The 12,936-nt window shown below is 41.3% G+C and overlaps 1 pseudogene; it reads left to right on the forward strand.

Moving 5' to 3' along the window:
- Positions 1-11,606: 11,606 nt before the first annotated feature.
- On the forward strand, positions 11,607-12,478 carry LOC125889023 (odorant receptor 131-2-like; annotated as a pseudogene).
- Positions 12,479-12,936: the final 458 nt, after the last annotated feature.

Raw genomic sequence — 12,936 nt, forward strand, 5'->3', positions numbered from 1 at the left:
TTAGTCTAGAGTGTGTGTATTTGAAGCAATTTATACTTTGCTGATACACGTGGTATAATAATTGTATTCATTTTAATTGGATGTTAAAGGGATAGTTCAACATTTTGGCAAATTTGCCTATTGCTGTAATCCCTATAGTCATATGAGTAGGTACATTACCTTTAATTGTCAGTGCGTGCTGTTCTGAGATCAGTGGGACAGTGCTGCCCGCTGAAATGGAGGTGAATGGTACAGGTCCTTCTCTCCCTCAAAACTAATCAAATACACCATCAAATGACTCCAAAAGGCTCTAGTGGAAAACACATGGCTTGCATTCTCCACGCTATGAAATAATAATGTATAATTAAGTAACATTACGACACATGAAGCAAATACTCGGAACTACTTTCTTAAGTAAACCACTGGGTGGAGTGACACAGTGCGTACCTGAGACAGTGCCGTTGTTATTGCTTGTAGCCATTAGCGGTATCGTCAGCTGAACACCAGAAGGTTTGAGAAAGTTTACAAGTGTTTTGTAAATCATGGTTTACACATGTATTGTAAAAGGTTGCAGTAACAAGCCGAAGACATAGAGCAAAGTGAAGTTTCACGTAGTTCCAACCAATGTCTGGACAGGATGAAATAATGGCTATTTGTGCTGGACATCGACCCCAACGCCTGTGGAAATGGTTCGGAAAATGTTTTATGCTCGGCCATTTTTACTGGAGGACTACGCTGAAAGGATGGAGCGCAGAAGCTCAGGAATGTTTCAAATGCTTTTCTTGAAAGATAGTGTCATACCATCTGTCGGCATCACAAAGCGAGCAGGCGTGGTAAGTGATCGTTATGTATCTTGCTCAGAAATCTCTCTGCTGTAACGTTACGTCCATGTTGAGTAACATTAGCCTACAACCCAAGCATGGTAAATAAGGCTAAAATGCAAATGTTGTTGTGGTTATGTTATGGATAAGTGCTTGCCCAGAGCATATAGTGAAGTGACTGGCATTACTTCTCATTGTTGGGAATAAACAGACTGCTAGGGAACATTTTATGTTGTTGTTCCCTCAGGAGTTGTGGTGATTTATGAGTGTGGAGTTAGCATGTTCTCCCCGTGTTCCGGTGATTATTTTGAGGCGTACTCTATATTTATATTGCACAGGTGTACCTAATAAAGTGGCCAGTAAGCCCCACATTTACACTACCGGCTCTGGGTCTCCCCTCAGCCCCTGGTTGCTCGGCAGCCTCAGCCTCTCTTCTTGCTCTCTCTTCTTCCAAAACCTGTAACTCTTCCTCTGTATATTCTGGCTTCTTCTCAACAAACTTGTTGTTTTGATGACGCAAGTAACTGTACTAAACATATGCTGTTTGAAATCACTCCGCCCAGCAAGTACTGTATGTCTGGAATGTAGTTCCGGCTGTGCATTTGGCTTCAAAACAACTCTGTCTCGTAATATTACATTATTATTTCATAGCGTGGTGAATGTGTAAGCTACAAGTTGTCCACAAGAGCGTTTTGGAGTCATTTGATGGTGTATTTGATTAGTTTTGAGGGAGAGAGGTACCATTCACCTCCATTTCAGCGGGCAGCTCTGCCCCACCAATCTCAGAACAGCATGCACTGACAATTAAAGGTAATGTAACTACTCAAATGACTATAGGGATTATGGCAATAGGCAAATTTGCCAAAATGTCAAACTATCCCTTTAAGAACCGATTTCGACCATAATGAGAAAAGTGTGTGCCTATCGCGTAACATTTCAAAGTATATGATCTTGTATGATAATGTAGCACCCTTAGTCTTGACTTTTAGGTTTAATGGATACTCATATCGCTCTAGGTCCGGTAGGAGTTGCACCAGGAAGTGACTCACAAAAGGGAGTGGGTGTTGGCATTTGAACAGGTGATATTTTAATATCAATGCAAAACAAATGATATACATCAACAGCTTGGCTGTGCATTTATTTACCAAAATAAGGCGCCATAAAATAAAAGAAAACCAAAAGAAGAGTCCATAGAACCCGAGCTCTCCTGCTCGAAGGGTTCTGGTAAGGTCAGTTCAAGAAAAAAGGATCCAACGTGTGTGTATATGTGTTCTGTGCATCAATGTCCATTCAGTTTCTTTTGTCCTCAATTTCTATAACTACTACCCGGGTAGGTGAGGAGTGTGTGTGTCTTATCTGTTCTCAGAGTGTGAGATTCAGATGATCTGGAGTCGTCAAGGTAGGTTCTGCAGCTGGCCACACTGCATCTCCAACTCTCTCTCTCTCAGAATCGCTGGGCTGGGCTCGCCATCTTAATCATGTCTCTCTATTTCTCAGACAGTAGTTCAGACTAGCAAAAAAAACCAACCGGAGTCTCAAGCATTTACTCTCACAAAGGGGGTTTTTCTCCTCGGCTCACAGCTTATCGGGATGAAACCTGGATTCGCCTGTGACTACCAGGTCTGCCTGCGGACTTCTCTGCCTTCATCCGTGGCTGTCTGCTACTCTTTGCTTCGTGTTTTCTTTGTTTTTTCTGCAACCAACTCTCTCGATATGGTCTGCTCTGCTGCCGTGTGTTTTGTGTCCGAGAGAAAATGGCGTCTGCTCACGGTGCAGGCGCCATTTTCTCAGACACAAAACAAACGGCAGAGAGAAATGGCGTCTGCACCCAGTTTTGTGTCTGAGAGAAAATGGCGTCTGCTCACGGGTGCAGACTTCACGCGATACCTGACCTAGGTTCACGGGGAATACAGACACTAACAGGGGAACACTGCCCCCTACTGGAGGTTTACTGGAACTGTCTAAATGACAAATATAGGGTTAGCAACCTGATTTTTCATGCTGGTTACAATAAGAAGCATTAAGTTTCTTTTGAAATAAAGTAATTAGCCTGTTTACAACTACAACTTTATCAGATCCGCCCACTTTGGCCGGTTAAAACATCAGCGCTGCTCTCTTGTATTTCCTCTCTGCTCTTTCTCTTGTGCTCTTCTTCTTGTTTTTGCTCTTTTTCATATCTTAGCCTCTTTCATATTTACGTTTTAGTTATGCTTTTTTACTCTTATGATCAACGTTATTTTAAACTTTTAAGTTTTGCTTATCTGGTTTTCTTTTATCTCCAGTGTTTTCAACATTTGTATGCACGTTAATAGTAACTTTGATTTCACTATTATTATAAGCGAGTAATTATAACAAAGTAGACAAGTGCCCTTTTCGACCTGCCTCTTCAACCAAAGATTCATCTAATCCAGCAGCTGCCAGCCACTTGCCACAGTGGTTCTTTTGCCAAACCCCATAGGCTTTCTGCAGCATAAAGCAACCAACGTTGGGGTACCCTCAGGGCTTCACAGGCTCAAATGCTCCCCCCACCACAATGCGCCAGCTGGTTTCATTCAGCTGGAAAGTCTGGGAGCTGCAAAGTGACAGTTCAGGGCCCCAGGAGAAATGCCTGCATGATTCGCTGCTAAGAAGGAGGCAACAAACTCTCCTCACAGGTGACCCGTTGGGCAGTGGTATCCTCATTCATGTATTCAGTTGTTACCTATTTAGCTTAGATAAATTTTCATTTATCGCCAAGCCATTGTCTGTAGATATTTCTCAAAACATTTTCAAAAAGGTATTTCCCCTACATTAATCATTATGTTGAGGATACAAATTGAGTTCAAATAGTGTTTAACAGGACAATAAACAATAGAGCTGACAGTTTGGCCATATTATCTTAAACCACCCATTTAGACATGAAATCAAAACTCAGTTCACTTGAAGTGCTGCTTTGAAAAACTTTTCACAACTTCACAGGATCATTTGTCTATGTGACAGTGAGTCTCCTAAGTACAGGGTAACAGCAGTAACAGCGCCAGGTCACCATCGGTTGGGCATCCCTCCTTCTCTTTCAGCTCTAGCGTGTGAAAGCCGGGCCAATATTAATCCTTGTTCAAGCTCTTGATTTATCGCTCTCCTGTTTTATTTCTTTGTCTCCTTGGACAACACCTTCACCTCCTTCTTCCTTTTCTTTATCACTTCAGCCATGACAACCATGTCTAACTTCATTCACCTCTGTTCGGTTACGCTACTCTAAAGAGAGGAAGGGGATATGACGTATGCCATAAAGCAGCCAAATTTTGTAGTCTTTTTTGTGTCTGGGTTCCTACCCGAACCCTGAAACTGCATAGTGCCAGTGCAAGTGAAACAGACGCTCTCAAGAAATGACGGATGTGTCATCCAACCTATTGTGAGTTGATGTACCATCACAAGGATCTTGGATATATATTTTGAGGGCTCAAAAACTCAATTGTGTTGCTTTAAGATATTTTAATAAATGCCAAAAATGTCAACCTGCTGGTGGCTCTGCAGGATTTTTCAGGGGATAACCAAAGACAGTAGGATTTCTCCTGAAGAGCATGTGTTGTTCATACATGCAATTATGAACCAAAAAGTGTCAATCTGTAACAGGTGGTGTTTGGACCCAATAGCAGCACAACAGAGACCAGAAACAGTTAGTAATAAAGTGTATTGTTATTATTTAGTAGGTACAGAGCAGGGATTCAAAACAACACCCGGTTCGGTTCTACACTCTGGGATAGTCTCTTCTCAAAGTTCTTGGCAGCCCAGCTGGTTTGGCAGGCTAATCCAGGCCAAGAGGTAGGCAGGTGAGCAGGGTGCTAGCTCAACAACAAACAGTTCAATTCAACAGCAAGCAACAGTACCGTGGAGGAGCAGATAGGTTTGTAGTTTAGGAGGCAGGAAATCGGGTAGCAGGTAAATACACAGTCCAAACAGACAAACTAGAAGGAAGCACGCAGAAGGCAGGTCGAGGCCAGGCGGAGGGTTGAGAAGACAGCAGGTGAGTACAAGCCGGAGGAACACACGATGGCGAGTGTGGTGACATGGTGAAAATCTCTGGACCACAGGAGACCCCAGGTAAGCTGAGTGGAACACTCACTGTAGCGCTGTCATCGTTGTCGGGTGAAAATGCCAAGCAGCCACAGGCAAACAGGAACCAAGGACACAGAAGCAGGTGTCTTCTTCCATCCTTTTGAACTGATTATAATTTATTGGTCAAAAACAACTAGTCAAGATATAATAATGAAGATATGACAATTTATATCCAAAAGGTCAAAGGTCAACTTCACTGTGACATCATAATGTTCTGCAAACATTTTCCTGAGCGTAATTTAACATGTTAACTCAGGAACAAAAGGGAAGACATTTGGTCAGACACTGAATTGGTGACACTAATCTTGGGTGTCCAACTTGAAACTGTGCTGACTGTATAGATCTGTGCTGCCAGGCTGAAGATGTGTGACGCATCCATGTTTCCCCCCCAAAATACACTTAATATCTTTTATTAAATTCCTTCAAAGGCTTCACTGCTTATATCGTCTCAGTGTGAACAGACATGGACATAAGCTGCAACTTAGCTAACAACTGTGAGGTTGTAAATCTGGTTTAGTGCAACAGATTGTTTCTCAACTAGTGTTCATTAATCATTAAGTTGAGGATACAAATTGAGTTCAAATAGTGTTTAACAGGACAATCAACAATAAACAGCAATAATAGCTGATAGTTTTATTATCTAAACCACCCATTTAAACATGAAAGCAAAAGTCAGTTGACCTGAAGTGCTGATTTGGAGAAACTTTGCACAACTTCACAGGATCATTTGTCTATGTGACAGTTTGTTTTGCAAAGTTTGCACTGTTGTTGTCTGGTCTGTTCACATAGTCACTAGCAGCAGCTAACACTGAGGCGTCTTGGGGGAATATGATGGTGACACTCTGCAGACATAGTTTGTTTTTCTCCATGTGGATTTAGACTCCAGACAGAGCAGTGATGCTAATGAGCCGATCATCACTATTCTCTTCAGGCAAATAAACTCCTGTGAAACTCATTAAGAGTTCATCACTTCATTAATTATTTAAACTATCCTCTGTTGTTTTGGCTCTGAGTGGAGATGGATGACTCAACAGGTAAAAAAAGTTTTTCATACTTGGAAAACTATTGACTTGTCTTGCAGTTTCTGTAAGGATTCAATATTGGTATCAAAAACTATCATCAACATGCTTGTATTAGATTAGATTAGATTAGATTAGATTATTTTTTACATTGTACGATCAAATTGTATTTAAATGTCCAGTTAAATTAACAACTTCGCAACCATCACCAGAGCTGCACATTATACAATCAAGCACATCAGCATGATGAGATGCTCACAATGAAGATGCTAGCATGTTGATATAAGGTTTACCATCTTAGTCAGTAAATAGCAGATTGGATCAAGGGTTACACACGCTTCAAACAAATGTGATACACTATATAAAGCTTAATAATTGTTTTGGTATGGCTGTGTCCGTGCAGACATGTTGTACCAAGATGTTGTCAGATTTGTGTTGTATTAAACATGACTTCAAATAAGATCAGCTGGGGCTCGTCTAGTTTATTTATTATTCATCAAAATTAGGACTGACAAGAGTTTTCCACATCAGTAAGGGGGATAAATGTTTTCACAGTTCATCCCTTGGAGACCGCAAATGTCCGTACTAAATGTAATGGCTATTTATTCAATAGTTGTTCTGATATTTTAATAAATGTCAAAAATGTCAACCTGCTGGTGGCCCTGCAGGAAATTTCAGGGAATAACCAAAGACAGTAGGATTTCTCCTGAAGAGCATGTGTTGTTCATACATGCAATTATGAACCAAAAAGTGTCAATCTGTAACAGGTGGTGTTTGGACCCAATAGCAGCACAACAGAGACCAGAAACAGTTAGTAATAATGTGTATTGTTATTATTTAGTAGGTACAGAGCAGGGATTCAAAACAACAACTGGTTCTGTCCTACACTCTGGGATAGTCTCTTCTCAAAGTTCTTGGCAGCCCAGCTGGTTTGGCAGGCTATTCCAGGCCAAGAGGTAGGCAGGTGAGCAGGGGTGCTAGCTCAACAACAACAGAAGGGGCTACTGCAGGCTATCTTACCGCCATTTTAAAGAGTAAACTCCGTCGTCCTCTTCTCTGTTTTCCTCTCGAGATTAAACATCAGGCTGTTACTTTGCTGGTTGGCCATGCACAAGATGATGTCCCATCATATTACCTTCATCACCAAATGTAGTAGCCTATTCTTTCTTCAAAACACTGTGCACTCCTCTGTGGATTCCCCATCTGCTTTATTCCTCGCACTTACAGATAACTTTAAGTAGAACCACAACAAACTAACTTCTAACCCTTCACCTCCAGAAGGTGATGGACAATAAATTCGGCAACGGGAAATCACTCAGGAATGAAGAGCTGGAAAATCGGTAGCACTTTATAATACAGCCCGTGTTTTACGACGTAACTCCCCGTGTCTTACGGCGTAACTTCCCGTGTCTTACGGCGTAACTCCTCTAAGACCTGCCGGGGTCTTACAGTGGAACTGCTACTGTCTTATGCTGTCACTCCCAGTGTCTTATAATGGAACTTCATGCGTCTTACCTTGCACTTACTGGGACTTCCCGGTGACTCTCTGACATCTACCATGACATTTTGGGGGAGCCTATATGGTTTAGTTTCACTTATGACTTACAGTGTAACTCGCTATGTCTTACAGTAAAACGTCTTACAGTCCAACTCCTTTTGTCTTACCATGTAGGCCTACTTATTAAAACTTATAACTATAAAATCAGATATGATTTACAGTTTTAAAATACACGAAAATCATACTGCAATATGTAACCTGTTTAATCACACAATGACAACTTCAGAGTTATAAAATATCTTTATTCTTTACCACGCAGACACCTGGTACTTACATGCTAAGTGCCCAAGACTTCCCCTGTAAGTACCAGGGACCGGGCTGTATTGTAAAGTGCACACTGTTCACCCTTCCTTACCATGCAGGTACCTAGTACTTACACTCTAAGCACCCGAGACTTCTGCTGTACCTACCAGGGACTTTCCCTGTAATTACCAGAGACCTACACTGTACTTATCAGGGAGCGGGCTGTATTATAAATTGCACACTGTTCACCCTTCCTTACCATGCAGGTACCTGGTACTTACACTCTAAGCACCCGAGACTTCTGCTGTACCTACCAGGGACTTTCCTGTAATTACCAGAGACCTACACTGTACTTATCAGGAGCGGGCTGTATTATAAATTGCACACTGTTCACCCTTCCTTACCATGCAGGTACCTGGTACCAGGCAAAGTGCATACTGGTAAATAAACAGTCTCGGGTGCTTAGAGTGTAAGTACCAGGTACCTGCATGGTAAGGAAGGGCGAACAGTGTGCACTTTACAATACAGCCCGGTCCCTGATAAGTACAGTGTAGGTCTCTGGTAATTACAGGGAAAGTCCCTGGTAGGTACAGCAGAAGTCTCGGGTGCTTAGAGTGTAAGTACTAGGTACCTGCATGGTAAGGAAGGGTGAACAGTGTGCACTTTACAATACAGCCCGGTCCCTGGTACTTACAGGGGAAGTCTTGGGCACTTAGCATGTAAGTACCAGGTGTCTGCGTGGTAAAGAATAAAGATATTTTATAACTCTGAAGTTGTCATTGTGTGATTAAACAGGTTACATATTTGCAGTATGATTTTCGTGTATTTTAAAACTGTAAATCATATCTGATTTTATAGTTATAAGTTTTAATAAGTAGGCCTACATGGTAAGACATCAGGAGTTGGACTGTAAGACGTTTACTGTAAGACATAGCGAGTTACACTGTAAGTCATAAGTGAAACTAAACCATATAGGCTCCCCCAAAATGTCATGGTAGATGTCAGAGAGTCACCCGGGAAGTCCCAGTAAGTGCAAGGTAAGACGCATGAAGTTCCATTATAAGACACTGGGAGTGACAGCATAAGACAGTAGCAGTTCCACTGTAAGACCCCGGCAGGTCTACTGTAAGACAAGCGAAACTACACAACAGGTTCCTCTAAAATTCCATGTAGATGTCAGAGAGTTACCATGAAAGTCCCAATAAGTATATGGTAAGACACGGGAAGTTATGCCGTAAGACACGGGGAGTTACGCCGTAAGACACGGGAAGTTATGCCGTAAGACACGGGAAGTTATGCCATAAGACACGGGGAGTTACGTCGTAAGACACGGGGAGTTACGCCGTAAGACACGGGGAGTTACGCCGTAAGACACGGGCTGTATTATAAAGTGCTACCGGAAAATCTTGCATGAGTGGCGAAGAACCATCTGGCAACAAGTGACTGAGAGGCATATGTGCTGGCTGGGAGTAATGACGAACGGGTGAACTGAGTTGGCTTGATGAGGTGGGCATGCCGGACAGACAGGAGCATGAAAGGCATAGACAGGTGATTGATTAGCAGGTAGGAGTTGTGGAGTGGCAGTGTGAGAGGAAAATTACTGACCAAAGGCTGAATGATTGTTCATGCTAAAAAGAGCAGTGACCAGGAACGCAACACTGTGACACAATCTGCTTGTGGAGCTAGCGAAAAAGTCAGGGGGACACCAAACTCATTAGAAGATATTGTCTCTACGTCTGAGCAAATCCAACCAATAAACTCTGAGGTATTTCAGTGTGGACAAAAGTGGTGAACCGACTGACCAACACACCTACCAACAAACCAACACTGCCATTCCTTGAGCCACGCTGCCAGTATGGCGAAACAAAATGCAAAATATATTTTACTATATCCTGTACTGATACATTCAGGTGGCATAACAGCTCAACTACTCAAGAAAGATGGAAGAGGGCTTAATGTTTGCTGCATGACATTTACTGTACTTATGAAGAGCAACGCACAGCAGCAGGTTATTATGTGTGTTAGAACACCCAAACCCAGGCGATGGCCCACTGTTTAAGACACATACCATGTAAAAGACAGGGTGTCAATTTTTTTAAATGGGGCCAGGTTATCCATCCATCCATGTTTTTTTCTTATTTTTTTAAAAGATACCTTTATTACTTTTTCAGTTTATACAAGAAAAGCATTTTACAAAAACATAAAAGTGCCTCATACTACACAGAACATGGTGAACAAAAAACCCCACACGGTGAAAAAACAAACTAATAAGTAAAAATAAATTCAAAGAAGATTTATATGAAGTACAGAAATATGTAACAACATAAGGGAAAACAAACAAACAAAACAAAAAAAACCCCACTCCATACAACAGCATTGAAAGCTCAAATTGACAGTTGAAGGAAAACATAAGCAAATATCCAGGCATTACAGTGTTACCATATGGTGTTTGGTTTATACCAAAACTCAAGTATGGTTCTTTCCAGGAATGACTGACCAGATAAGTCCACAGAGGCCCTTCTGTAGAGTCTGTGCACTCTCCATACCGATATAATTCAAAAAGGGGTTCCAAGTTTTATAAAACAACAGAGGTATGTCCTTAAGCCAGTAGGTCATTGCTTCCAGAGGAATAAGTTCCATTATACAACATTTAGTTCTGGCCCTGCAATCTGATTGGTCGAGAGACAGTAAAACTGTGATGATACTGGAGTACAACATCACGGTTATTTCACTGTGTATGTATCACTCCGCCTCACAGCTGATTGCAATCAACAATCAAATCAAAACTGACGGTTAGTGTCAGTTAGGTCAGCAGTTGCGTTGTAGGCTAATTAATTCATCCACTGTCAAACAGCCAAAAATACGGATTTATTTCCTAAAATAAGTTTTGAATTGAACTATGAATGGTCATCAGAGGAAGATGAGGGAGAAGCTGAATCCATCTGAGCACACATCCACGTTTGTCAGTGTTTCATCAGCGGAGCTCAATGACTTGGAGAAAAGCAACATACTGTCAGATCAGAAGGCAGAGTCGGCTGTGCCTGTGAAGCGACAGTCCACCATGCAGTCACCAGAGACTTATTTCACCGGCTGCACAATTATTGGAAACGTGCAGATAAATGTGTGTAAAGATAAGTGCCTGGCGCACCATGTCTGCGTTACATAGCAACGGTGACAGCGGAGTCCTGAGGGAACTATTTTTGTTGGCGGAAGACAAATAAAATGCTTAAATGATCTATTTTGTTCTCATTTTTCAACATTTCTTAATCAGCCTTGCTTATTTAACTGTTGAACTGTTGTATAAAAGCAATATCACACTCAAGGCCGTGATGTTGTACTGTGATATCGCCACGGCTGTGATTCGTCATAGGCACGAGGCCGCAGGCCGAGTGCCGAAGATATCACAGCACAACATCATGAGCTCAAGTGTGATATTGCTTAATTATACCCTGTTACCACTGTGAGAGATTAGGAGGTTTGTCAGAGATCCACTGGAGTAGGATACACCGTCTGGCACCAAACAGAAGAGCATCAAGCAGTCATGTTGTTCAATTAGCTGGTTAAAGGATTTGACAGTGCCGTCAACTATGGATAGCTAATGAGGAGGACTAACAGGAAGTGACGATGATGAAACTGGTGACCACAATTTCACTTGGCGTTATTTTGGGATGTTCTTGTCTTTAAAGTCACTGTGAACAGCTCTCTCTCAGAGGGCTGCAGTAAGCTCCACAGAAGACAGAGTATAGGATTTGAACAGCATGGAGGATTTTGATGGGTAATATTCATCTTTACACCTCAGAGAAGTCCATTTTGAATGACATATATTTAATAACAACACTTTAATGGAATTTTGGCAGTTCCTCAAAGGCTTTGTTTAAAAAAAATATATAAATGGGAGATAACAACTCATTGATTGGTGGTGAGTCTTTACAGTGGCAGATCGGTTACGGGTCATTATTGTGCAGCTCCTGGTGATGATTTTTCTTTGCATCAACTTTTCATCTTAACCTTTTTCAAAAGGAGTGTTTCTACACAACGCTACATCTTGTTTGCAGTTACACTACTGTCTGATAGCTTTGTATTACTCGTGACTGATGTCATCCTCATCTTAAACTATTTTCAAATTCCCATGCATGTTTGGTTATGCATCATCATCTCTTTTCTGTTAATTCTGCATCTTTTGATCACACCAGTTACTCTGACAGCAATGACCCTGGAGCGCTATGTGGCCATATGCATGCCCCTGCGTCATGGAGAGTTGTGCTCCCGTCACAGCACTGTGAACTGCATTCTAATAATTCATGGCCTCAGCTCTGTACCCTGTATTGTTGTCCTCTCTACTTTCTTTGCATCAGTCTCTCTTAGCTTTTATGAACAACACAGTGTATGTTCTGTTCAGATATTTCTTGTGCACAGGTGGCAGAAACATCTTAGGTCAGCTCTAAATCAGTTTTACTTCTTGATTATGTGTATTACTATTGTATTCTCCTATGTTCAAATACTGAAAGTAGCTAAAACTGCATCAGGAGAGAATAAAAAGTCAACATGGAAAGGACTCAGAACAGTAATTCTTCATGCTTTCCAGCTGCTGCTCTGTCTCATCCAGCTGTGGTGTCCATTCATAGAAGCTGCTCTACCTCAGATTAATGTCAATTTGTTTAATACCTGTCAGGTATTTTAACTACATAATGTTTAGTCTTGTTCCAAGATGTCTGAGTCCTCTCATTTATGGCCTCAGGGATGAAAAGTTTTTCATGCTATAAAAATGTCTGCTTTGGCTTATGTACAACAAGCATTTGGAAAGGTAGATTAATTATTTCTGAACAGAGAAATGTATTTATTAAATAAAAAGCACCAGAAATTCTGCTGTGCATGTTGCAATTCACCCACGTGTTTTCTTTATGACTAGTTTATTCTTATAATCCCAACTGTGATTACATTTCTTTTTAAGCAACAATTCAAGCTCAGCACTGTTGTGCTTTTGTATTCTTGCATCATTGTTCATATGAGGTGACTACTTTCAGGTTTTCTTTGCCCTTCATGTTAAGTTAGATGTAATATTGCGTATAGGCCCTTGTTATGTTTATACTCGTGTACTTCTGATCAGTCTTCCCTTAGATGAGTGAGCTTAAGTTGTCCTCATATACAGCTTTTATTACAACACAAATATGATCTTAAAAAAAAGCTTTTGGCACAGCACGTGTGCAATGACAGAGATATT

Source organism: Epinephelus fuscoguttatus, linkage group LG5, assembly GCF_011397635.1.
Source record: "Epinephelus fuscoguttatus linkage group LG5, E.fuscoguttatus.final_Chr_v1".
NCBI classification, from domain to species: domain Eukaryota; kingdom Metazoa; phylum Chordata; class Actinopteri; order Perciformes; family Serranidae; genus Epinephelus; species Epinephelus fuscoguttatus.